The 26,729-nt window shown below is 43.8% G+C and overlaps 1 pseudogene; it reads left to right on the plus strand.

Moving 5' to 3' along the window:
* The first annotated feature begins 14,855 nt into the window (after nt 1–14,855).
* Nucleotides 14,856–21,266, plus strand: LOC118586278 (annotated as a pseudogene).
* The last annotated feature ends 5,463 nt before the right edge of the window (nt 21,267–26,729 follow it).

Below are 26,729 nucleotides of genomic sequence, written 5' to 3' on the forward strand. Positions count from 1 at the left end.
AGTCACACTTGATCTTAAATTCTGTACTTTCTCATAATCTAAGTACCAAAGCTAAATAATGGCAAAGTCCGACCCTAAGCAGCCTAGCCTTTTCCCTGTTACTTTCTTTCTCAATGCTCATATTGCTGACATCAGGGGAAGGCCCTGCAGGGCTCTGAGGTTCACAGTTGTTCCTCCCTGTCTCCTGGCATCTACCTGGTAATGGTTTGCTTACGTGCATCTTCACAATATTTGACCTAAGCTCCTGCACTCATGAATTTCTTCCCTAAAAGGTTTTGTTTTCTTTCATTAAAGCAAGAGCCATAGCCCTACCTTTCTGTTTGGGGTAACAACATGCCTCTCCCCCATGGGAAGGGACATGGAGGCAGTCATCAGGATTCTAGAAGTCAAAGTGGAAAATTCACGGAGAAAGCAATCAAACACATATAAAAGCATCTCTAAAAATAATCTGGGCATCTATGCAATACCTCATTTATGATTCAAAACAAAGTAGTGTCATGAAAATACTGAGTGGGAAAACTGAGGACATTAAGTTACTTGTCCAAATACTAGTACTTATTTCACAACTTGGATATCTCAAAGCAGATCTGCCAGATTGCATAACACAGCTTTTCCAGCAGGGAGCAGAAGATTCACTGCCCCTTGTTATATTCACAGGGGCTGCTGTAGGAGCCCCTGGGGCTCCTAGAGGGGAGAAGAGCCACCAGACTCCTGCCTTTAGAAACCTAAAGACTAAAGTTTCTAATTTTGCTGGGGATGGAGCTCAGCAGTTGGGTGCTTGTGAAACATGAAGAAAAGTCTAGATTTCTGTTCCTGGCACTGCAAAAACAAAACAAAACTTAGAAGGTTTATAGCCTGCTGTACAGGGGAAGTACATGGGAACTGCTTCTGAGGAGCAAAGATAACAATCCTGACTGGATCTAACACTCGCAGAATGACGAAAGGGTAATGGTTCATTCCTGAGGGCTGGCCATGCATTCATACATCCTGAGGTGACTCAAATATGAAATGCATGGCATGACAGCCCCGCAACCCAAAGACCAGCTAGGACTTGCAGGACACTGGCTGTCCTGCATGATACATAATCTGAAAGTTGCAAGGGAAGCAGAGACAGGGAAGGAGGCTCAGGGACCATGTGCAGTTTAGGGATCTGATTAAAAATGAGTGGTCAGGTAGTGAGGCATGACATAACAAAGATGGTTGCTGAAAAGCTCAGCTGGCTAGATGCATATTCTAGCTGAAATATTCATACAGCATTGGCATTTTTATTTTAAGTAAAATATGAGGTTCCCTGGGCACAAGGTCTTAATGGGATGGAACAGCAGCCATGGTACAGGACCCCTTTGCCATCAGAACACAGGAAAGGGGAGAGAAGGTCCCACCTCTCACTAAGTGTCAGCAGTGGTTTGGATTAAGACATTCAAACCATCACTATATCCTCCTCTTTGCCTCCATGACAATGCAAATTCCCCACTCAGCCCTTGTTAAGCAGCACTGGAATTTCCTCTATACTTACTATTTTCCCTGTAGACTAGGGGTGCACAAACTTCCACATAAGACAATACTGCAAATAGTTTAGGATTTGCAAACCATGGATGAGCCCCATCAGCTACTCAGTTCTGTTATTGTAGCACAAAATCAACCAGACATCTCACCTGACCAACCAGTGTATCATATTCTAAGAAAACTTTATTTAGAACATAGGCTGTGGGTTGGATTTGGCTTACGAGAGGAAAATTAAGTATCCTTTGGTTATATCCTGACCACTTTGCACAATGAGGACTCGGCAGACATTTGTTTAAGGAGTTAAAAGGATATTATTTTCGCTCAGTCTTGCCAGGAAAGTGGAATTATTCAAGTAATAAAACAATGCCATGCAATTTTAAAGTTACTTCCTGTCCATTCTTCCAAAGTAACCCACCATCTTTATAACATTGCTGTTTCTTTTAAAGGCCTGCTTATTTTCTTTATGTGTGTGCCTTTGGAATGGCAAGGTGTTCGCCGCAGACATGTGGGGCTGTTGCTTCATGTACACTTTACCAACTGAGAACAGGAGCAGCGAATACTCATCTTTACCTGCAGCAGAGGTGGTTGTGTGTGCTGAGAGCAAGTGTGAGCCTTGCTCATTGGGGTCTATTCAGAGACGACCCCTGTCTCTCCACAGTGCACAAGGACTGTGGAAAAACTGGCTTGTTTGAACAGATGTCATTTGTTTAGATTCATTTAGTGGCATTTAGTGTGGCTTCTCAGACATGATTTACTTCCTCAGATTATGAAGTGGAAAAAGGAGGTTCTTGAGGATTTGGCTTGTACCTTTGGCAGGTAATGAGTGTAACACCACACAGGTGAACGGCTCATCTGTGGCAGCCACATCTTCTAACAGACATCAGCAAGGTGTGGAGGCAGATTAGCTGAACTAATCCATGGGAACTCACATCACTCTTGGATTATGTAAAAAGAAAGGAATACAACAAGAGAGATATCTGTCTTTTAAAGGGACTCCAAGAAACCACAGTGACTTCTACTCTTCCCAGGTTTAATAGTACCTTGTGTAGCAATAGGTGATTTTCAGATGGAACTGAGTAGTGTCAAACCCCAAAGAGATGGGCTTGAGAGTATCACATACTGTTAACTGGCCACGTAAGTCAGACCGAGGGAATAAGCTTGGCTTCCTTGTGCCCAGGTCTGACACTAGACAGGCCACAGGACTCACAGTTCTGAGCCAGAGTCTCTCAGAGCCAAGAAGGTTTTCAACTGTCTGTGAATTGCTGTAAAAATCTGTTACAAATTAAAGCTAAATGCAGACCAAAAAAAAAAGAGAGAGAGGAAAGGATTAAGAAAGAAGTTAGAAGAAACAGGAGAGTGAAAAGGAAGTCTGGAACACAATAATTTATGCAGTAAAATAAATATGAAACAAAAATAAATTATGAAATCATTTCAGTTTCTTTAACATTCCTCTGGCCTAGATAGGGTTAATTACCCTTTTACACATGAAGAAATTGGCCTAAAAAGGGAATAAGTGATTTAATCACACCTAGAAGTGGGGAAGCCTGGTTATGAATCTAGAGCATAGGGAATTTCAGATGTGGGAGAATGAGCTAGATTGGAGGGGGGCATTACTATGGGATGACTATCCGCTTAGCTATCAGTACAGTTATGACCTCACTACAGGTATCAGTCATTTTCTGAAAGACACACATCCTCTTACATTGCCCAGTCAAAGGTGTGCACATAAGCATCACAGTGAACGCTCCAGTTTCCTGTCTGTTTGCACTGATACGCCTGACACCAGTTTTCTTATAGGGTAGCTTATGAGCCACACAGATAGATGCTCCTGTTTGTCGTTTAGAAGTTATACCTCTTTCTTCTAGGTTCAAGTCCAGTTGTCCTGGACATGCTGGTCTTTCCCCTTTTCCAAGTGATGGCAAATTTCTAGCTGACCGAGTCCCACATCACACCTGCTTTCCCCAGTGTGACCTGGTTCTCCATCCTCATAGTCACGTTATGTTTATTTGGATATGTCTTGGAAACACTGGAAGTTTGTGTTCATGTTTTCTACACTTGCACATGCTCACACAGGATACCCACACAAAACTACCCTCACAGCTATGTAAACAATGACTTAAGCATGAAGAACATTTCAGATACAAATCCCAGATTCAGGTGCCTGTGCAGGGGAAGGTGCTGGGAGCTCACATCCTGGACCCTGTGCGAGCTCCCATGTGGAAACGGTGTTCTCTGTCTGCACAATGCCTTTGTACTCGTGTTTTCTGCCCTTTCTCAACACATGGCATCCGTTCCTCAGGCTCCTATCAATCACAGAACAAGGAATTCTTTCATCTTGGGGTAGATATTTAACATTTGACTTCCGATATTTTTAGTTTGCTCCTCAGTTTCAAAGAAACTCTAATCCCAGGGAAGACTTGGTCTCGGGTGTTCTGTCATGACCATGTTGTCTACGTTACTTTCAGCCAGTTTTTCAGGTCATTCCTGGTTCACAATCAGAAGAAGAGTCCATCTAACAGACATTGGAAGTTATGTAAAACATGCAAACACAGATGAAAACCATTTTTTCACAAGGCAGAGCGGTAAATAAGGGAAACTGATGAGGGTGGGTTCCAAGAATAATAAATAATAAATCTACTCACAGATGCTAGAGCGCTGACACGGGTCCCAGAGTCTGTTCCGCCATTCCTTGGCCTCTGTCATCGTCTCCACATTGCTACTCTTTCTTCCTTGCAGGAGTCAGTGACTATGGTCATGGGTTCTGAGAGAATAAGATACACTAAAGCCAGGAAGTCTGGATTCAAGACATGATTCAGCCACATGGATCAATCAAAGTCTCTAAGTTGATGTGTCCAGCTATAAAATGGTACCATTGAAATCTGGTGACCTGTGGATTGGACTGAGGTATCAATGGAAAAAGGTAGAAGCCATGAGAAAAAGCATTACATTTATTTATGTGGGAGGCAGGGAAGGTCCGCCTGACTGGGCATGGGTGGAAGTTAGAGGACAACTCTTTGGAGCCTGTTCTCTCCTTCTCTGCATCCCAGGATCAAACTCAACTTGTGAGACAGGCTTCTGCAGTTACTGAGCTAACTTGCCAATCCACATTTGTAAAATTCCACATCTATATGAATATCAAAATTTTATGGTAAACATTTGTATATTCAGTTGTGTTGGATGTTTTAATGACTTTCTCGTGTTCCCACAAATCTTTTTAGAGCAGATGCATTTCCTGTGAGATGATGTGGACTCAGGGACGCAGTTACCATTCCGTAGCAGGAAGTTTTATATTTGTGTGCCCTGTTGAGTCAGCTATGACAGATTCCATATATTTCAAAAGTACAAAACACAAGAAGTAAGAGTCCACAAAGCCCCGGAGAGTTCTTGACAAAGTATGAGCTGGGTTTCTTTCTTTGTGGTCTTTCTTTATGGTAAATCTCTTTCACTAGGGCCAGAGTGAGCAGAGGAGGCCCTTTGTTTTGAGCAATCTCAAAGAAGCTGTGGAGAGAATGTGCTGGAAAGAGAGGACACCAGCCTGAGGCAGACCAAGGAGCCAGCTGGCTGCAAGCAGATCACATGACTGGTGAGTGTTTTCACCACTCGTATTTTCTTTGGAGACATCCGAGTGGGCAAACAGTGTCCCAGATGGTCAGACTTTTCTGATCTTGCCAGTTATTTTGCAAAACTGCTTTGTACTGGGAGGAGATCTTCCATCTAGGAAAATGCAGTTAATTTATTAAGATATCTGTGAGTAACACAGGACAGAGTCCTGGAAAGAACATGAATTGGGCCAGAGAAGAGACTTTCATCCTGGTGTCGTTTCTGCCTGTGGGATGGTGGAGATGATGTGGTTTCACCTCTCTGGCCCTCTGTATTATTGTCCGTGTCATGTGGAGGAAAGAACCTGTGATTTCCAACATTCCTGGCACCTGCAGTCACCTCACTCTTTACCAGTGACCATCACAGATGTCACCACAACTGGTCAACAGAGTGCCTCAAATGTTTATAGGATGCAGAAATGACTAATTGATTATAGTGTGGCTATAAATGATATCAGGGAAAATTGGAGTTGGGCACATAGCAAAGACCAAAAACAAATAGAAAATAAAATCCACGGAAGGATCAGGAACTAGAGATCACAACAGAGGTTCAAAGCATTCCTTATCCGACCAACTTGAGACTCATGGAAACGTAGTTAACTCTGTTCACCTTTCACTTTCCCTTCATCTGAGGATGCATTAGAGTGATATGGTTTGGTGATGAAGATGGCAACCTTCAGTCTCAGTTTCTCTCACAGCACCCCTTCCTTCCCTGTGAGAAATGTCTCTTCATCTGTTTTTAGTTTTGTTTACTTGTTTTTTTTTTATTTCTAGGGATATGCAGTTTAAGAAGGCTTGACTATTAGAGTTGAGAATTGCCCACAGAGGTATCCAAGTAGATGAGCCTCAGTGGAAGGAAGGAATGTCCTGTTGAGTGATGATATACGTGGTGCATGCCAGCACACCCCACAGATGGAAAGAATGATCGATGCTGCTCACACAGTGTTCAGGGGCAGCAGACACTGGTCCAGGTTTCCTGAATCTACCTGGCCGTAGCTCCAGTCCCGGCTTCCTCACGCTCCTCTGTGCTCTCCCTGAGCTCTAGTGTCATGGTCCATCATTTCCAACTGGTCAAGATGGCGCCACATCTTCCCTCCCCGAACCTACTTGCTTCAATGATTATTTGCTTTCCCAAGGGTCACACAGTCATATTCAACCGGTGGCTAGTGGGCTCATGAACACAGGACAGCTGAGAATGTATTAAAAACAAATAATAAACTTACTTAAATTTTAATGAGGTGTGTGTGTATGTGTGTGTGTGTGTGTGATAAAATTGTGTAGTGCTCAGGTGTGAACTTTGTAAATGACAATGGCATGTCACAATGTCAAGAGGCCAGGCACATGTGATAGAGCAGGATGAGGCCCAGGAAGATGAGGGGTGTGTGTGGGGTCACTGGGCTCTTCTCAGCTCATGGTAAAGATGCTTTTCTTCTCCCCTTCTCAAACTTGTGCTGTCATTCTCAGGAGCCCATTTCGAGTTGAACACTTGTCAGAAGTTTGGATAGAAGAAGTGCACAGATTAATAATGTCTTAAATGAACATCGTCAGAGCACAGCCCATTGTCACCATCTGTTTCAGTAAGTGGGAGTCCCCCACACTCACGTGTGCTGTCTGTAGCTACTTCTGCGCTACCGAGGCAGAGTACGCTGAGAGAGGCTGATGGCTTGCCATTGTTCAGCAAGACAATAGTAAAAGCTCGAACACTAACAGTGTACGCTACAGCTCACTAACAGTGTACACTACAGCTCACTAACAGTGTACGCTACAGCTCACTAACAGGGTACACTACAGCTCACTAACAGTGTACACTACAGCTCACTAACAGTGTACGCTACAGCTCACTAACAGTGTACGCTACAGCACACTAACAGTGTACACTACAGCACACTAACAGTGTACGCTACAGCTCACTAACAGTGCACGCTACAGCACACTAACAGTGTACGCTACAGCTCACTAACAGTGCACACTACAGCACACTAACAGTGTACACTACAGCTCACTAACAGTGCACACTACAGCTCACTAACAGTGTACGCTACAGCTCACTAACAGTGTACGCTACATCTCACTAACAGTGTACGCTACAGCACACTAACAGTGTACGCTACAGCTCACTAACAGTGCACGCTACAGCACACTAACAGTGTACGCTACAGCTCACTAACAGTGCACACTACAGCACACTAACAGTGTACACTACAGCTCACTAACAGTGCACACTACAGCTCACTAACAGTGTACGCTATAGCTCACTAACAGTGTACACTACAGCTCACTAACAGTGTACGCTACAGCTCACTAACAGTGTACGCTACAGCTCACTAACAGTGTACGCTACAGCACACTAACAGTGTACGCTACAGCTCACTAACAGTGCACGCTACAGCACACTAACAGTGTACACTACAGCTCACTAACAGTGCACACTACAGCACACTAACAGTGTACACTACAGCTCACTAACAGTGCACACTACAGCTCACTAACAGTGTACGCTACAGCTCACTAACAGTGTACGCTACAGCTCACTAACAGTGTACACTACAGCACACTAACAGTGTACACTACAGCTCACTAACAGTGCACGCTACAGCACACTAACAGTGTACACTACAGCTCACTAACAGTGCACACTACAGCACACTAACAGTGTACACTACAGCTCACTAACAGTGCACACTACAGCTCACTAACAGTGTACGCTACAGCTCACTAACAGTGTACGCTACAGCACACTAACAGTGTACGCTACAGCTCACTAACAGTGCACGCTACAGCACACTAACAGTGTACACTACAGCTCACTAACAGTGCACACTACAGCACACTAACAGTGTACACTACAGCTCACTAACAGTGTACACTACAGCTCACTAACAGTGTACACTACAGCTCACTAACAGTGTACGCTACAGCTCACTAACAGTGTACGCTACAGCTCACTAACAGTGTACGCTACAGCACACTAACAGTGTACGCTACAGCTCACTAACAGTGCACGCTACAGCACACTAACAGTGTACACTACAGCTCACTAACAGTGCACACTACAGCACACTAACAGTGTACACTACAGCTCACTAACAGTGCACACTACAGCTCACTAACAGTGTACGCTATAGCTCACTAACAGTGTACGCTACAGCTCACTAACAGTGTACACTACAGCTCACTAACAGTGTACGCTACAGCACACTAACAGTGTACACTACAGCTCACTAACAGTGTACACTACAGCTCACTAACAGTGTACGCTACAGCACACTAACAGTGTACGCTACAGCACACTAACAGTGTACACTACAGCTCACTAACAGTGCACGCTACAGCACACTAACAGTGTACACTAATGCACACTAACAGTGTACACTACAGCACATTAACAGTGCACACTACAGCACACTAACAATCTACACTACAGCACACTAACAGTGCACGCTACAGCACACTAACAGTGTACACTAAAGCACACTAACAGTGTACACTACAGCACAATAACACTGTACACTACAGCACAGTAACACTGTGCACTACAACACACTAACAGTGCACACTACAGCACACTAACAGTGTACACTACAGCTCACTAACAGTGTACACTACAGCTCACTAACAGTGCACACTACAGCTCACTAACAGTGTACGCTACAGCTCACTAACAGTGTACGCTACAGCTCACTAACAGTGTATACTACAGCACACTAACAGTGTACGCTACAGCACACTAACAGTGTACACTACAGCTCACTAACAGTGTATGCTACAGCACACTAACAGTGTACACTACAGCTCACTAACAGTGTACACTACAGCTCACTAACAGTGTACGCTACAGCTCACTAACAGTGTACGCTACAGCTCACTAACAGTGTACGCTACAGCACACTAACAGTGTACGCTACAGCACACTAACAGTGTACACTACAGCTCACTAACAGTGCACGCTACAGCACACTAACAGTGTACACTAACGCACACTAACAGTGTACACTACAGCACATTAACAGTGCACACTACAGCACACTAACAATCTACACTACAGCACACTAACAGTGCACGCTACAGCACACTAACAGTGTACACTAAAGCACACTAACAGTGTACACTACAGCACAGTAACACTGTGCACTACAACACACTAACAGTGCACACTACAGCACACTAACAGTGTACACTACAGCTCACTAACAGTGCACACTACAGCACACTAACAGTGTACACTACAGCTCACTAACAGTGTACGCTACAGCTCACTAACAGTGTACACTACAGCACACTAACAGTGTACACTACAGCACACTAACATTGCATGCTACAGCACACTAACAGTGTACACTACAGCACACTAACAGTGCATGCTACAGCACACTAACAGTGTACACTACAGATCACTAACAGTGTACACTACAGCTCACTAACATTGCATGCTACAGCACACTAACAATGTACACTACAGCACACTAACAATGTACACTACAGCTCACTAACAGTGTACACTACAGCTCACTAACAGTGTACACTACAGCTCACTAACATTGCATGATACAGCACACTAACAATGTACACTACAGCACACTAACAATGTACACTACAGCTCACTAACAGTGTACACTACAGCTCACTAACAGTGTACACTACAGCTCACTAACATTGCATGCTACAGCACACTAACAATGTACACTACAGCACACTAACAATGTACACTACAGCTCACTAACAGTGTACACTGCAGCTCACTAACAGTGTACACTACAGCTCACTAACAGTGTACACTGCAGCTCACTAACAATGTACACTACAGCTCACTAACAGTGTACACTGCAGCTCACTAACAGTGTACACTACAGCTCACTAACATTGCATGCTACAGCACACTAACAATGTACACTATAGCCTGGAGGAACAAGTTTGTTTCAGATATTATGTTACAATTACTTGATTTAATCAACTTTTACTTTTGTGCACATGTCAGAGACCAGATTTATCTTTCCAACTTCAACACTGATAGAAAATGTGATGAAATGCGTGAAGCAATGGTTTTTCGTGTGGTGGCTATCAGGCAATAGGCCTCATTCTCTCAGGCATGAGTAGAGGAGCCTTCTGATCAACACATTGGTATCTTGACAGAATGTCCATGTCTCAGGGATCCCAGGCAAAAGCCAGCAGACTTTCTCGGTGAGGAAGCTAGGGCTAGTCACTTCCTCCTATCCCCATACATGAAACAAATCCTGACAAAATGAGAAGAAAATGTCAATAACTCAATAATAACTGCCGGACCTCAACAACTCACTCTCTGTAGCGGACTTGAATACCTATGGAACACACACCCACAGCAGCAGAACGCAGAGCTCACGGCTGGGAATTTGGAGTTAAAGCAAGCCTCGGCAGAGGCAAAGGGCAGAAGGAAAGTACAAGCTGACTAGGAAGGAACAAAAGTAGGATCGGGTGCAAAAGGAGAAGTTACCCAGGAGTGTAATTAAATCATTCTAGTAAATAACAACTCAAAGAAGAAATCACTGGGACTTGTTTAGAGATGCGTGAAAAATGATGGCACAGTACACTCAAACCCAGGGAACAGGCCTAAAACAAGCTTGCAGGAGGATGTGTACCTGTAACAGCGCGTGCTGAAGAAGACAGGCTCCATCAATAACCTAAAACTCCACCCTAAACACTGGGCAACATAGAGAAAGGTAGATCAAAAGCAGCCACCGTGAGGGAAATCCACGGAATAAGGCAGGAGGTGGAAAAGAGCATACAAAAGCAGCAGAGAAAAGGTCTTTCTGAAGAACAGAACTATGGATCTTAGCTTGACTGGAGAGAAAAGGAGAGGGCTGAACTATAGAAATCTGGAGTGAGTGGCTAGATGGAGTTTGTAGAAAAAGGTCTAAAGAACACTATGAGCATTTCTGTTCCAACAATTATGTGACATGGACAACATGGACAGGTGACTACACAAACAGTGTTCTACATTGTTAAAAAAAAGGGCAAATTTAAATTGACCAGATCCATACACAGCAAGCTCTCTCACTAATAATAGAAAAAGCCCAACCAAACTCTCAGTAGACTTCACCTGCTTCATAGGAGTTCAATGCCAGGGATTGGGAACAAATGTCATGGGTTTCCCTGTGGCACCATCTAATGAGGGAATGGGAACGTCTATCAAACAAGACCCCTGCCAACCACATAGGATACCTGCAGAGGACCAAGGACACCTGCAGTATATGTGGGAAACCAACAGAGGGACAGGGGAACCTGAAAATGGACAGAAGAACCTGTAGAGGACACAGAACACCTGCAGAGGGCACAGGAAACACTTAAGGAGTGGGGACACATATTCAGGACCAGGAACACCTGCTGAGGTCATGGGGACACCTATAAATGCCTGTCAATTTCTTATCTGCCACATGGATGTGCACATGTGGGCACTCTGGGAGGAGCAGCCTGAGAACATGTGTTTACATACCTGCTTACACACCTGTTCATATGCCTGCTTACACACCTGCATACATATATGCTTACACATCTGCTTATGTGGTCTACAGTTGTAGAAGTTGGTTGCTCTGGACAGTGTCCATTTATTGGTGGTCTTAAAAAGTATTTTAAAGGTGTTACTGTCACCAAACCCTGCCCCATAACCATTTCTTCATTATGTTTTATTTCTGGAATGCTTCTAGAAAGACAAACATGGATACAGAGTTCATTCTTTGCTTCTCTTGCTATTCCCCAGACTTATTCAAAAGCCTAACCTCTCTGTCTGTCTTGCTGGATCTTCAATGGCAGTGGAGTGACTGGTGATCTGAAGAATTCATGTGTCGTGCCATCTTTCAATACAACTCCCTCCTCTCTTGCTCTCTAGTTTTGCTTCAAACCTTCAGCCTTACCTCTTTGGTGTCATAACTTTATTTAAAATGTCACTCAGAGGCTGGGGAGGTGGTATAGTTCGCAAAGATTTGCCTTGCAAGCCAGTTCAACCCCCAATATCAATAGCCAGGCACAGAGGTGCACACTTGTAATCATAGTGGTGGTAAGATGGGGTGGGGGCTGAACGGGGATCCCTAGAGCTTACTGCTCAGCTCTCATGGCCTACTTGGAGAAGTTTCCCGCCAATCAGAACAAATACCACTGTCAAGCCAAAAGTAGAAGGTTCTTGTGAACAGTATCTGAGGATGTCCTTGATGTCTGTACCACACATGTGCACCCAACACACACACACACACACACACACACACACACACACACACACACACAGAGAGAGAGAGAGAGAGAGAGAGAGAGAGAGAGAGAGAGAGAGAGAGAGCCATTACAAAAGAACATCTACTTTTTCCTGCCACCAAACCTGCCACTCCCTGGCCTGTGCCCCCAGCTCTTGCCTTTCCTTATTCACAGCAGAGCTGTTTGAGCCTCTGCCTGCTGCTTGCTCCAAGCCCAAAGGGTTTCTACATTTAGATAAGGACCTGTCCACGCACACTGTTTACACATCTGTCTTGCTTTGTCTCTTCTGATGCCTCATCCTGATCCAGATCTTTAATAACATACCTTTGCTGCTGGCTCCACAGTTTCAATGTCACCTCAGGCCCCTGCAGTGAGGTCACTGCACCCCATCATCTCTGTCCCTTGTGTGACTTGCCTGGACTAGGCATGAGACTTTCTTAAACTTTCAGAAGCCAAAGTGGCATTTTGAAATGCCCAAGTAAAAGCACACTTGTTCTCTCTTTTTAAACTACTAATCTAGAGAGAGGAGAGAGGGAGGGAAAGGGGGAGGAGGGAAGAAAGAAGGATGGTAAGCAGGAAGGAAGAAGGACAGGAGGGAGGGAGGGAGGGAGGGAGGGAGGGAAGGAGGGAGGGAGGGAGGGAGGGAGGGAGGGAGGGAGGGAGGGTTGGTTTAAAAGAATAAGACTCACCAGGGAAGCTTCGTGAGCTTACCTGAGTTTTGAGCGTCTTTGTGCTCCACTCCTCAGATGTTAGGCCAGCTAGGGATTTGACAGCCATCTTAATTTTTTCCCAGTTTCTGAGTTTGCACCCCCACCCCATACCCTGGGACACTGCAGGAGAGTGGATGCATTCTTGACAAATGGCGCTTACAGGTATAGTTAGGTAGCCAGTGATGTCTCCAGGTGATATTTCCTCATAAGCAGTCGTCCGATCTTTTAACATAAGTTAGAGAACAGTTTTGCTACTCAGCATTTGCCACCCTGAGTGGAGAATCCGGCACAAGACTGCTCTTGTAGAAAGTCAAATATAACCGTTGTCTTTCTCCCTGTGATCTGCCCAGGGTAGCCCTGGTGGTGGGTCTGAGGCCACGATAGTGCATGCTGCTGTAAGTGGGTGCTTTTTATGTAGATGCTCTGGCCTTGGAGCATCAGCAAATAAGTTCCAAAGTAGATATGCACAGGGACAAAGGAAGAAAGCCCAAGAGGCATTCCTGGGCAATAGTGAGCCCAAAGCTTTTGAGCCTAGCTTTCTGCTGCTAAATTCAAACCAGTTATGTACAGATTTTCTGAATTTTATTCTGACAGTTTCCTAAGTTCTTGCTGCCAAAACACTGAGGCTACTCAGGACAGAGTATGAAGTAAACACGTAAGCATTTCTTTTTTCTTTTTTTTTTTCTTTTTGGTTTGTTTGTGTTTTTTGTTTTGTTTTGTTTTGTTTTGAGACAGGGTTTCTCTGTGTAGCTTTGTGCCTTTCCTGGATCTCGCTCAGTAGATCAGGCTGGCCTTGAACTCACAAAGATCCGCCTGCCTCTGCCTCCTGAGTGCTGGGATTAAAGGCATGTGCCACCACCGCCCGGCTGCATTTCTTTTAAAAACTATAATTTTGCATATTTTTCTGTACTTAATTGTGGTAAACACGTGGCATAGATCTCACAGTTATAACTGACCGTAAGCATGTGGTGATGGTAGGAAATTCATGCTTTTGTGAGGCAGAGTTTCTAGAGTTTCTGTCTGACAGACCTGCTGCCCTATGGCCATTTCTCCAACCCCACTCAGCTCCTGGTGACCTACCTCAACTTCCTTGTCCTGAGTTCAGTAACATGAAAGGCAAGCATCAGGAGGGCAGGGAGGTCCTCATTCTGTAGAACTTTCTGGTATATTCTTAGTATTCAGTCATTGAAACTGCTCCTCAGAGGGGGCTCTTTCTGCAGGTCTAACCACCATTAACACTAATGGGGCTGGGACAGAAGGAAGTGCTAACTCCACATAGAGACACGGGTCATCCACCAATCGCCCAGGCAGGAGGAGCCAATGCTGGACCTTACTGAAAAATACATATAAATGTTTTCCGTTGCTTTCATACTCACCCACATTTTTCTGAAACTGAAGAGTGCATATAAATGTCTGGTTCAGATGAATAGGGAAAAAGAACTGTCACTCAAGTGTTTGGTACACGTGAGGACATTTGTTGGACATTTTGCACACGTTACTTGTTCTTAGAGCCGTTCTGCAGGGCTAGCCCCAGCTCTTAGGTGTGAAAGCAGGATAGAAAGGAGTGACAGCTTTGCGCTATGTACCGAGCGGGATCTTAGGCTAGACCGGCTCCTACTCTCCAGCGCTTGGCTCACGTGGCCAGCACTGAGCTGTGACTGTGGATGCACTTGCAGGGAAGGGCCCTCTGAGGCCGCTCAGAAAAGATAACCCATTTCTCTTACCACAGAAGGAGAGGTTGCAGTGACAGCAGTGTAAGCCTGACCCGCCTTCCCAGGCCCCACGTGTTTGATCTTGTAGATGGGGCCCTGGGAAAGAGGGCCTCATGACAACAGCTGTCGACGCATGCATGGTGCAGATGGTGCCCCATCGTGATCACCGTCTGGGGCTGGGCCCCACACCAGGCTGGTTTGCCATGTTTACGTCAGGCTCTCAAACTGTTGTGTGGGATTGGCACCACCTCCTTTTCATGCACTTCTTAGTGACGACCCACCAGCCTGACCTGAGAACAGGCTTCTTTACGCCGCCGTGTATTGATCTGTTTCACCACTGTCGCTGTGTAGAGGTGAGGGAATGTACCAATCACACATTGTCCGGGGTGATTCCTCGGGAATGCCATTCTGTCACACATCATGTCGTAGTTCTCTGTTAACCAGGGACTGACTTACCTTTTGTCTTTTCCCAGCCTGCCCTTTTCCTGGCTGTTGGGGACACTTCCTTGGCCTGTCTTCCATGCTTCTGAACATTTCTGCATTGCTACCAATTCAGTTGTCCTGTTTATGGTGTTGACTTGATTTTATGACTACAGTCACAATTTTAAGTTATACTGGCTCCTAGTTTCTTGAAGGCCTTCAGGAATTCCTGCCTGTATCTCAGTTAGCCTTCTTTTCATTTTGGTCTGGGAGCCATGTTTTGTCTTGTCATTTAGTCACGCAAATTAAAGTTCAGCAGAATTACTTGTTTTCCACAGCAGATAGGACACAAAATGTGCTCCCATTTTGCTTTGTTTAGTTAGTTTTGAATGGGTAAGAAGACAATTGATATGGTAATAGGGGACATTGGGTGAAATCAAGCCTACCTCCGGCTCTGAAGTTAACCAGCTTGTTAGGGTTTCAGTTTTTATTCTTTCATGATGCTCTACTCACATATGAATATGTAGATATAGAAAATATGCATATTTGCATGTACCTTCCCCACATGGCATCAATGCATGGCCACAAAAATATTTTAAACACGAGTGATTAGATGTGTTCTCTGTGGTCTGCTCCTTTCATTTAACGGGGACACTGAACCATTCCATCAGGGGCTTGGTCTCTTCATTGTACTTCTCCAGTGGCTTTCTGACCCAGGCTTTTGCTTTTACCAGAAACACCAACTCTGTAAATTTGCCTATGAATAATTTTGCACAAATTGGATCCTATCTGCAGAACAAGTTCTCTGGTGTGAACTTTCTGGCTCAAGGACAAGTTAAAACTTCCATTAGAGATTGGCAGTGGCCTTCGGCCAGGTCTCTGCCACAGTAGCACCCAGTCCCTTCCTCTACAGTGTTCCTGAGATCTTCACTTTCGAGAGGTGCTGTTCTGTTAAAATTTTCTTTCCATTTGAATTTCTCTTTCTTTTGCTGCTATGGCAGGAAGTGTTAAGGGTTGTGAACTCTGTGGCCAGCAAGATGGCTCTGCAGGTGAGGGTGCTTGAAGGACCCACATGGTCGGAGAGAAGAGACTACTACAAGATCTTCACATGTACACCATGTCATGCACATTTCCACATGTATACATGCACACACATAGATAAATAAATGTAAAAATGATGAAATTCAATAAAAGAAGGTACAAAATGCAATCTGTTCAATTAAAGCACTAGGAACTCATGTCCTCAAAAGCATACACATTTGGGGGCTAGGGAGATGCCTTGGTGGATCAAATGCTTGCTGCTCAAGTCTAGGGACTAGAGTTTGTATCTCTAGTTACCCATGTAAATGTTGTGTGGGCTTGGAAGCCTATGCTTAGAAACAGGACACACAGGGTAGGAATTGTCCCTGGAACCAACTAGCTAGCTAGACTATATATATATTTATATATATATTTATATATATATATATTTATATATATATATTTTTATATGTATATATTTATATATATAGTTTTATATATATGTGTGTGAGCTTTCAGTTCAACTGAGAGATCTTGCTTCAAATAATTTAGATGGGAAGTGGCTGAAAGAGACTGTGGATGTCAGCCTCAGGCCTCTACACCTACCCACACATATACAAACACCCCCACAAACCACATCAGTACTCAGGCAAAACAAAAACTCTAAAATCATGTTAGTGCTTCAAGGCCAAAAGTGTCTCAATAGAAGCAGCCACAATTCCCTCTCCACTTTGAAATGCACCTAAATCAGATGCCTGAGTACCGTGATTACAGTATGAGTGAGGATAGCTAGTTTTGCTTTTTAAAAATTATCACAATAATAATTCCATGTAATATTTTGATACAAGAGAAATGTACCCACCTATCTCGTGTAAACTCATATTATCTGGGGTTTTCCTCCAGCCATGTCCAATTTCAAGTAGCAAATTCCTCTCAGTTATTTAACACACATTTCAAAATCTACTGTGTACAAAGCCTACAGGCCATGCAGGATCCAGCCACTTGAGACATTGATCTCTACCCTTAGGACCTCCTAAATCAGAGAGGAATATAAGTATATATACAAATAGTTACAATGTAATGCAGCTGTGGTAGTCCCACATATGATTCAAATACAATGTTTGTTCTAGATAATCCTGCAGAAGTGGCTGCCCATAAGTGCACAGGGAATAGGCTGTACACACACCATCTAGGGAGAAGCATCTGGCCTTTTCAGATACACATGGTCCTGACTATGATAGCCTTGGCTACATATTTCCCTTTACAGTAGTGCAAACATGATACATGTTCAATTGAGGCTGTTGTTCAAGTTTTAACATTTGGTTTTGCTCTAGGTTTGTGATGTGTGAGGTGCAGACTCAGGTCACCCAACCTTGTAATAAAGAGTGATGACGTCTTGTTCGCCACAGGCCATCACCCCAAAATCATCTTACTCTTGGTAGATTAAGTAACAGTGTTCCACGTCTTTTTCAACTTAAATGAATTTATGAGTCTGTGACCCCATTGTAGACAGAGGAACGGCTGGCTATCCTGGGGATTCATTCTCGTTTTCTCTCTCTCCTCTCCCAACGGCCTCACACACATGACACCCACTCTGAGCCTCTCACTGGAAACTGCAGATAGGACGGTAAGAATGTGGAGTTCCAACAACAGACAGACATGAAATACAACTTCTCAAATATGACTATCTGGACTTAGTAAGACCTGGTGAACTGAAATCAAATGCAGCTTTTGAGGGCTGGGTGCTGTAGTCTAGCCAGGGTGGTGACCATGGCAGCAGGGTCTCAGAAGGGAACATCTACATTTCACTTCAGCACACAACAGAAAACAAAATGAAAGGGTTGAAAAGTAATTGTTTGCTTGCATTAAAATTTTTTACCTTGCATTGAAAATATGATCATCAGGGTTTTAAAAATATTTCAAATTTATTCTTGAAAATTTCATATGTATGAAATTTATGAAAAATTCATATGTGTAGTAAGTCTTGATGATATTTACTCCCCTTCTCCAACTTCCCCAGAACCCTCTCAACACAGCCCCCACTTAACTTCATATACTTTTAAAATTACTAAATGCACCGAGGCCAATTAGTGCTGCCCATTGCATGTGTGGGTAGAGAGTAGACTCCTGCCATAGCCACATCCCCAAATATAAGTGACTTTTCCTCCCTTGCTGACTGCCAATAGCTCTTCAGCGAGGTGTGGGTCACCAGGAGCCCCTCCAGATCCTTGATGGCATTTTAACTATCATGATTCTGTTCTGGCCTTGTGTAGGCAGTCACAGCTTCTGTGAGAACAGCAGCCATGTCATGTCCAGAGGACAGTGTTTCACAGCTCTTACTTCTCCACACCTGACCAAGATATCAAAAATAATAAATACACTGGAGATAGCAACAAAAGGTGCTGGGACACTGGGATTTGAGTATACAGAAAAACAGAACTTGATCCTCACCCATAACAAACCCTTTGGAGTTTTATTTTTACTTATTTTACTTTTCAGATTTAATCTATTTCCTGTATATGAGCATTTTGCCTGCATGTATGTGTGTGCCTGTGCTCAGAAGAGTTCAGGTCCTCTGGAACTGAAGTTATGGGTGGTTAGGAGCCACCATGTGGGTGCTGGAAAATGAACCTGGGTCCTCTGAAAGATCAACAGGTGCTCTTAACCACTGAACCATCTCTCCATTCCCCAAAGTAATCATCATTTCAAGGGCTGTAAACAATGAACAAAATTGTAGAACACAGTTCTAGGGGCAAAGGATGATGTGTGGGTTCAATCCAAAGCATGGAACATAAGTGATGCAGTGTGTGGCCTGCCAGTCTCACTTAACAATGTCATCAGAGAAATACAAACTGGTGTGATGTTCAGGAGTAAAGACAGGGGACTGCTGATCTGTCCATGAACAGGTTGCTGTTTCCACGGCTCTGTGCATTCACGTTTCCTACCTGAAGGAAACCACTGGAAATCCACAGTTGGATAAGCCAAGTAGGATGTACACTCAATTGTTTAGCCAACTTAGGAAACAGAAATCCTAAATCAAGACTTCATTGTCCCATTAGTGAAATTAAGCTTACATTTCAAGCTGTATTCCTTTTTCCTAACTCCAAGTGTCAGTTTTATTTTCACTATTTACACCTTTCAAAGTATTACTTGACCTTGACTCTCCAGCCCCAGTCTGCCAGTGTGACTCCAAAGGAAAGCCTTGGGTTAAAATGTCGCTTGTCTATACAGGTACACGGGGGGGGGGGGGGGGGGGGAGTCGGCAGGGGGTGGGGCTTGGTGAGAGTTCAGAATGCAGCTAGCATGTGTGCCTCATGCTAGAATCTTGGTACTGAAGAAACACTCCTTAGAAAAGCAACTGGAGGAAGTAGAGAGAAAACAAAGACAAGCAGAGCAGCCCCTGTGGGAGTGGGTTCTCACCGACAGTTCCTTTCGATGGGTTACTGCCCTTTCTGTGTCTGAACTTCTGCACTGTAAGGACATGCTACATAGGTTGAAATGGTAGGCACTGAGAGTCAACAGATTGAGTTTTGACCTCTGTTAACTGCATGATTTGAGACAAAGGACTTCAGCACTGTTCGCCAAATGTTCCATGTGTGAATCGTGCAGGACAATAGTCCTCATTTCATAGAGTTGGTCTGTGTGTGGAAAGTGTTTAGAACAATGCTCATCCCAGAGGATTTGCAATAACACAATAACTTTTAAATCAATTGCCACTCTATTATTTCCATTGATGCTGGTAAGATAGGAAAAACGGATGTAAACTTTATGAAAGATTAAGTTACATAATAAAACCCTCACATAGTGCAGAGGAAATGCTAAATGAATTTCAACTATTACTTCCAAAATACTTTGCAAGCAATTTGTGAGCAATTGTGAGAGTACATTTAAAGCCTAGGAAAAAGAGTGGAGTGGAATCTAAATGGCCTGTCAACATGGAAGTACTTCCTGCACAAACTTAACTATGAAAAGATGCAAATAAAAGACTACAAATGGATCCTAACTTTTTTTTCTTTTTTCTTTCTTTTTTTTTTTCCCCAGAGCTGATGACCGAACCCAGGGCCTTGTGCTTGGCTAGGCAAGCGCTCTACCACTGAGCTAAATCCCCAACCCCTGGATCCTAACTTTTTACAGATATTCTTTGTAGCTTCAATGTAATGGGACATTAAGAGCAGTATTTCATGACGTTGGTGTTAGGATTACCTATGACACTCCCATCCTTTTCTCTGCAGCACCCACCATAGCTGCCTCTGATCCCTCCATCCTTGCATCTGAGAAGACAGCTATGCCTTCCACACATGCTGGTCTTGGCAAGACTACCAGGGATGTCTTTACCAACAGCTACAGATTTGACTTAATAAAACTTGATTTGGAAATAAAGTCTGAGAATGGATTGGAATTTACCAGCTAAGGCCCAGCCAACTCGGAACTCACCAATGTAAACTGCAGCCCAGAGACCAAGTACAGTGGACCAAGTATGGCCTGGTATGTCCAGACAAGTGCAATACAGACAACACCCTGGGCACCAAGCTCACTGTGGAAGACCAGCTTGCATGCAGACTGAAACTGACCTTTGATTCACCCTTCTGACTTAACCCTGGGAGAAATACCAAAATCAAAACAGGGTGCAAGAGGGGAGCGTATCAACTGGGGCTGTATGTGGACTTTGACATCTCTGGGCCCTCTGGTGCTGGACCATGAGCGCTGGCTGATGACCAGATGAATTTTGAAACCTTGAAGTCCCAAGTGGCCCAGAGCAACTTTGCAGTTGGCTATAAGATGGCTTAATTCCAGCTTCATACTGACATGAATGACAGGACAGAGTCTGGTGGCTCCATTAACCAAAAGGTGAACAAGGAGGTGGGGACCGCTGTCTATCTTGCCTGGACAACAGAAAACAGTAACACTTGCTTTGGAATTGCAGTCAAGTCGACCCCACGCTTGGTCTCCAGCCTCATCAGGTCAGGGAACACGCAGACCCTAGAGTTGGGCATTAAACTGACATTCTGAGCTCTGAGTGATCAATGCGAGCACATCAATGCGGGTGGCCACAAACTTGGTGTGGCCTGGAATTCCAAGCATAAATGAACATTGTACAATGGTTCATTTTAAACTATTTTGCAACATAGCTACTTTGAGAATTTAGTGTGACTTTTAATGTTGTGTGCTGGGGATGTAAGAATTGATAAAGGTCATGTTAGATCACCAGACTAAGGAAGACTGGGCTTTAAGGTATTACCATTTCAGAGGTAAAGAAAAAACCCAATTCCAGGGTAGATGTGGGTTGGGGAGGAGCCTCTCTGGAGATGTCAGGCTGTAAGTGGAAGCTGGGAATGTGTGGGCCCTTTGTAAATCTGTGTGGAGTCCACAGATACAGCTGTGACTTTCTGAGCATCAAACCTTGGTGTGATAATCTTAACTGCTGAGAAGCATGCACACACCTACGTGAAAGGAATGTTTTTAGACAGAACTCCATGCCCTGTTCCCATTGTAGCCCACCAGTCACCTGTTTTATAAGAACAGTCTTCAGGGTGTGGTTAGTTATTCCTTTTGTGCCATTCTATGGTAGAGAGGGTGAGCATGATGGAGCCAGTCATTCAAGACTTAATCCTTTCTTGTGGTGTGGTATGGTGTGGCTTTCTTTTTCTTTCCTTCCCTTTCTCATCCCTCCCTCCCTCCCTCCTTCCCTCCCTTCCTATTCTTTTTTCTGCCATTACACCAGAGTATGAAATAGCTTCTGGGATCTCCATCTCTGAGCTGGGACAGGTGATTGTGGTCACACCATAACAGCACCAGGAATCTAAACCAACTTCTGTTGTAGCCTTACAACTCTATTTTCTAGCAGTTTAATGGGCCCATTATAAACTCCTTTATTTTGTGTGAAATTAACTCCACTTCCAATGCTGTAATTAACATCACTGAAAATAAAATGAATAAAGTATTGAAACATTAAAAAAATTCCTTATGAAATAAGTAGTGACCTTCATCATCCACCCCATCCTTAGGATTCTTCCAGATGCTCTTCATTCTTGACACCTGTGACTGGACACCAGAAGGTTCCCTCATGGCTCTCCCTTCTTGTGCCTAGCTAGGTTTCTTTGGGAGACTGGTTCTCCTTTGGAAATGGCTGATTTCCCCGTGGAGCTGCAGTAACCAATATCATCGTGTCTTTCCCAACGCTTGAGAGACATGATCACTGCATGCCCCTGCATCACATCCCTCACCTGGTCTCTGCAAGCACTTAGCAGGGAAATCACATTTGGGACTGAGAGCGCCGGGTTGTAAGCTCTGGGAACTGGAGAGCAGGCAAAGGGAGAGGGCACTGGAGGAGTTCCAGGCAATCTGTTTATTTTTGTATTTCAATGTGAAGAGCATGAGCATTCCAGTGCCACAGCCATGGTACTTCTGCCAGAATCACATGTACAGCAGGCTCGGTTCCTAGGTCCTGAGTCCTTCTCCTCCTCCATGGATGATTACCGCCTTCTTTACACCAAGCCACCCTCCTTAGTTCAGGGGAACTTGGCAGGGATGGACAGGGGTGTCCACAGCTTCTCAGATGCAGGGTTTGGGTTCCAGGAAGGGATGGTCTCTGAGCCCCTAATGGTGGAGATTTTGCTCAACATCAGCTTGCCTCTGCAGGGGACAGGGCTGAGCAGGGAGTGGGGCTGTGGTCCTCACTGACCGCTAGCGAGGATAGACACACTGTGTGCTGTGGTAATTCTGTTCAAGTGTGATTATTAATATTAATAATTATCCGCAAGTAAACCACGTGACTCATTCCAGCAAAAATCTGAATCAGTTAGTCTTTTGGTTGTTATACATTTTCCCTTTTCTTGTTTGCATTTTAAAATAATATACTTTTGTTAACTTTAAAAACTTTCATACATGTATACAATGTATACAATGCATTTTGACTATATTCACGCAGCCCCTCCTGCCCTAACACCTTCTAGACCCACTCTGCATGTCCTTACCCCCTCCCAGATTAATAACCATCAACAGGCACAATTTTTTTCTATTCATTATCTTTGAGTGTATACAATGTATATATGTGCATAACGTCTACAAACTCACATGCATGTAAACATATCTGTCACAGTGCAGGTGTGGGGGTCAGAGGACAACCTGGGTGTCAGCTCATCACCTTCCACCATGTTTGACACAGAGTTTCCTGTTTCCCACTCTGAATGCCAGCTCCCTCAAGCTTTTGGGGGTTCTCCTATCTCAGCCTCCACCTCACCACGGGGACAGAAAGATAACAGATGTGTACCACTGCACCCAGCTTTAACCACTGATCCATCTCCTCAACCTTGTTAATTTTGCAGAGGAACCATTTTATAAATTAATGAAGAGATACTTTTTCTCCTGGGAATACATATGAAGTACTAAAATTGATTTTTATAACTTGACACACTAGCATACTACCAACTTCACTCTGCTCTGAAACTCCAGAAGAAAACATGGTGGCGGAGCTTCTCCAGGTGGGTCCAGTACTGAGTTTCTTCTGATCGCTGGTGAAGCTTATTCGTTCAGTGTCTCCTTTCACTGAGAATGAGTGGAGAGGGAAGGTCCATTTGCTTTCCTAGTTTGTGTGTACTGTGCTCATTTGCAATTGAGACCAAGCTCATGTGGGCCTCTAATGTGAAGCTGAGAGGGAGGAGATACCGGCAAATTTTGTATAGAGAGGCTTTACTCCTGAGACTACAGCTCAGATATAACTTCCCCACACCTCGAACCCTCCCCCCTGTGCGTGCATGTGTGCGTGTGTGTGTGTGTGTGTGTGTGTGTGTGTGTGTGTAAGTTGTCATCTCGAAAGATTACATCTGCCATTAGCACATGGCATGAGAAATGATAATTTGAAAGGGCTGCATAAAGGCACATTGATTCCGATGGCATGTTACAGAATACATTTTGCTCTGGATTTCAAAAGTTAGCACTTTGTAAACTGCTGAGCCTGCCTCAGGCATTATGTTTCAAGGTACTTATTTTCTTAGTTCAGTGGGTTGTGCTGTGCATCTCTTTAAAAACCAATCACTGATTTGAAATATAGAAAGGCAGAGCTCTGTGTGCCTCGGATGCCTGCAGCCAGCTTATGTGGACTGTTCTCCATACACGGAGGAATGCCTTTCTGCACACATCCATTGCTGGCATCCTGCCACTCCTCAGACTGAACAGATCTCTCATGGGGCATGTCCTTTCTCTCTCATTTCTAATCAGGGGTCTGATCAGCTTCCTGGTAACTTTACTCTCCAATATGTATAACACAGCCCACAACCCCCCACTCACTTAAAAAAAAAAAAAAAAAAAAAAACCAAAAAACAGAATCTTTAGAAAAGCTGTATTTTCCCCTCCTAAAGATATGGTTTTTTTTGTTTTTTTTTCCTGAAAAAAAATCTTATGATTTATTTGTAGCTAAGTAGTACCCATACCCAGCATTATCAGCTTGTAGCAGGCTGACCTCTGTCCCTATAAATGTGAGTGCTGAGTGGTTTTGATAACAGTGAGTAAAGCAACTGCTTTTGGTCTACCAAGATCAAGAGTACTTATACAAAAATTTTATCTGGGGCTGGATAGATGGCTGAGCAGTTAAGAAGCACTTACTGCCCTCACAGAGGACCTGAATTTGGTTCCCAGCACCCAAGTCAGGGGGCTCACAGCTGCCTGTAACTCTAGTTCCTGGGGATCTGTTGCCCTCTTCAGGTCTCTGTGATTCATCCATGCTCACATGAATGTACACACACATAGACACAGAGTTAGAAATAAAATGTTTAAAACAAAACCTTACCCCTACAATAGGAAACAAAGATAGAAAGTTCTGTTTCTCACTTATCACTAGTCAAAAAGAGTTAGAATTCTCTGGAGCAAATTGAAAAGTTATGGGGCAAAATATTTTCATGAGTACAACCTCTTCAGGTGCTGAGGGACTGAACGCATCAGACCCGGTGGGTGTATCAGCATTGACGTTTGTGAAAATGTGCATGAAGAAATATGCATTGATTTTAAATGGCATGCCACCAAAGCCTCAAAAATAATGCACAATTTTCCATCTTCTAGCTTAGATGGAAAAACATGTGTTTTGCTCACAATTTTGTCTGGGGGAAATGTGAACTCCCAGCCGATTGCATTCACATGCAGGCCCCTTTTCTAGATTGCTTTCAAATGGAAGCGTAACATATGTTGTTCTGTGAGAGAAATAAATAAATAAAGTAAACTTTTACAATGTTAATTCCTAATATATAGGATTATGGGAAAAGTCATGTTGTTTAAAACAATCCCTAGTTTCCCCTCTAGGTAGATTCATGGGGGTTGTGGTGGGGACAGAGATGACTTTAACCCTTGCATATTTTGTGCTACCCCATGGGGCCTGCATATGTTTCTGAATAACTTTCCTCTTTTGGGATAGAGAGTCGACCTCAATAACCACATTAGGAAGAATAATAGGCCAAAGGCACATGTGTTGACAGATGTTTCTACCCCGTGGAAAGAAGATAGAGGAAATTAGATGATGAATTTTAGGGTCTGAAGCCTTTCTAAAGTATTGTATTTTCCTGAGGTCACCAAGTGTGCGTTGGCGGCCTTTGGCAACACTGGAACGTCCTTGGAGTACGTAAATGAGCTTTTGAATTGCTCCCAGGATGGACTGCTGACCAATTTGTCTCCACTGGCACTTGGATGCAAAACTAGAAACAAGGTCTTGTGAACAGTACCATGGCCTGTGCAAGAGCCTTTTGTGATTTATCCTCACTCATTTTCTTCGCCTTCCATGCTAAAATATTTTTACATGGTCAATAAATTACGAAGGCTGACATTAATAAGACGAACTGTAGAAGAAAATATGAGACTCTGAATATTTATAAGAATGTGGAATTGATATTTTACTTTTATTCCAACTGGCTCTGGATTTGTGGGATTTGTTGAATGAGGGCAAGTACCTTAGTTTGGATAAATTTATAATGAGTCTGGAGGACTGATGAGTCCTAGGTCATTAATAATCAAGAGGGTGCTTAGTACTTAGGTCATTTCAGGGATAGGAAATGGCATCTTGGAATAGTGAGATGAGTCCCTTGGTATTGAAAAACTGACCTTAGTGTTGGCCTGGGGTGACCGTGGGTTCCCATCAGCCAATGGTGTCTGCCATCCAGTGAGCACTAGACAGAAGTTGCTTGAACATCAAAGGGGAGGGTGAAAGCTGCAGTTTGGAAATGCCCCAGTGCTGGGGATGTTCTCTGTACTTAAAACATAGGAGAAAAATCAAAAAGAAAAAGAAATGCAATGTGGAGCAGGCATAGGTACTCAGAGTTGCAGGTGTTGGAAAGGGCTTTGTGGCTTAGGGCTACAAAACAGAACTCTGCACATTTTTTTTTTAAAAATCAAAAGACCACAAAGCTAATCAAGAAGGTAACATTTAGGTTAATAAAGAACTGTCTTTGGGAACTTAGGTTTTCTGTTGTACTTTCTAATCCATCAGTTTCACCGAACTGAGATCTCAAGGTTATATTGTGAGGCAGGCATGTTTTAGATCCTTTCTGGTCTTTGGTTATAAACTC

This window comes from Onychomys torridus, chromosome 6 (genome assembly GCF_903995425.1).
Source record: "Onychomys torridus chromosome 6, mOncTor1.1, whole genome shotgun sequence".
Lineage (NCBI taxonomy): Eukaryota > Metazoa > Chordata > Mammalia > Rodentia > Cricetidae > Onychomys > Onychomys torridus.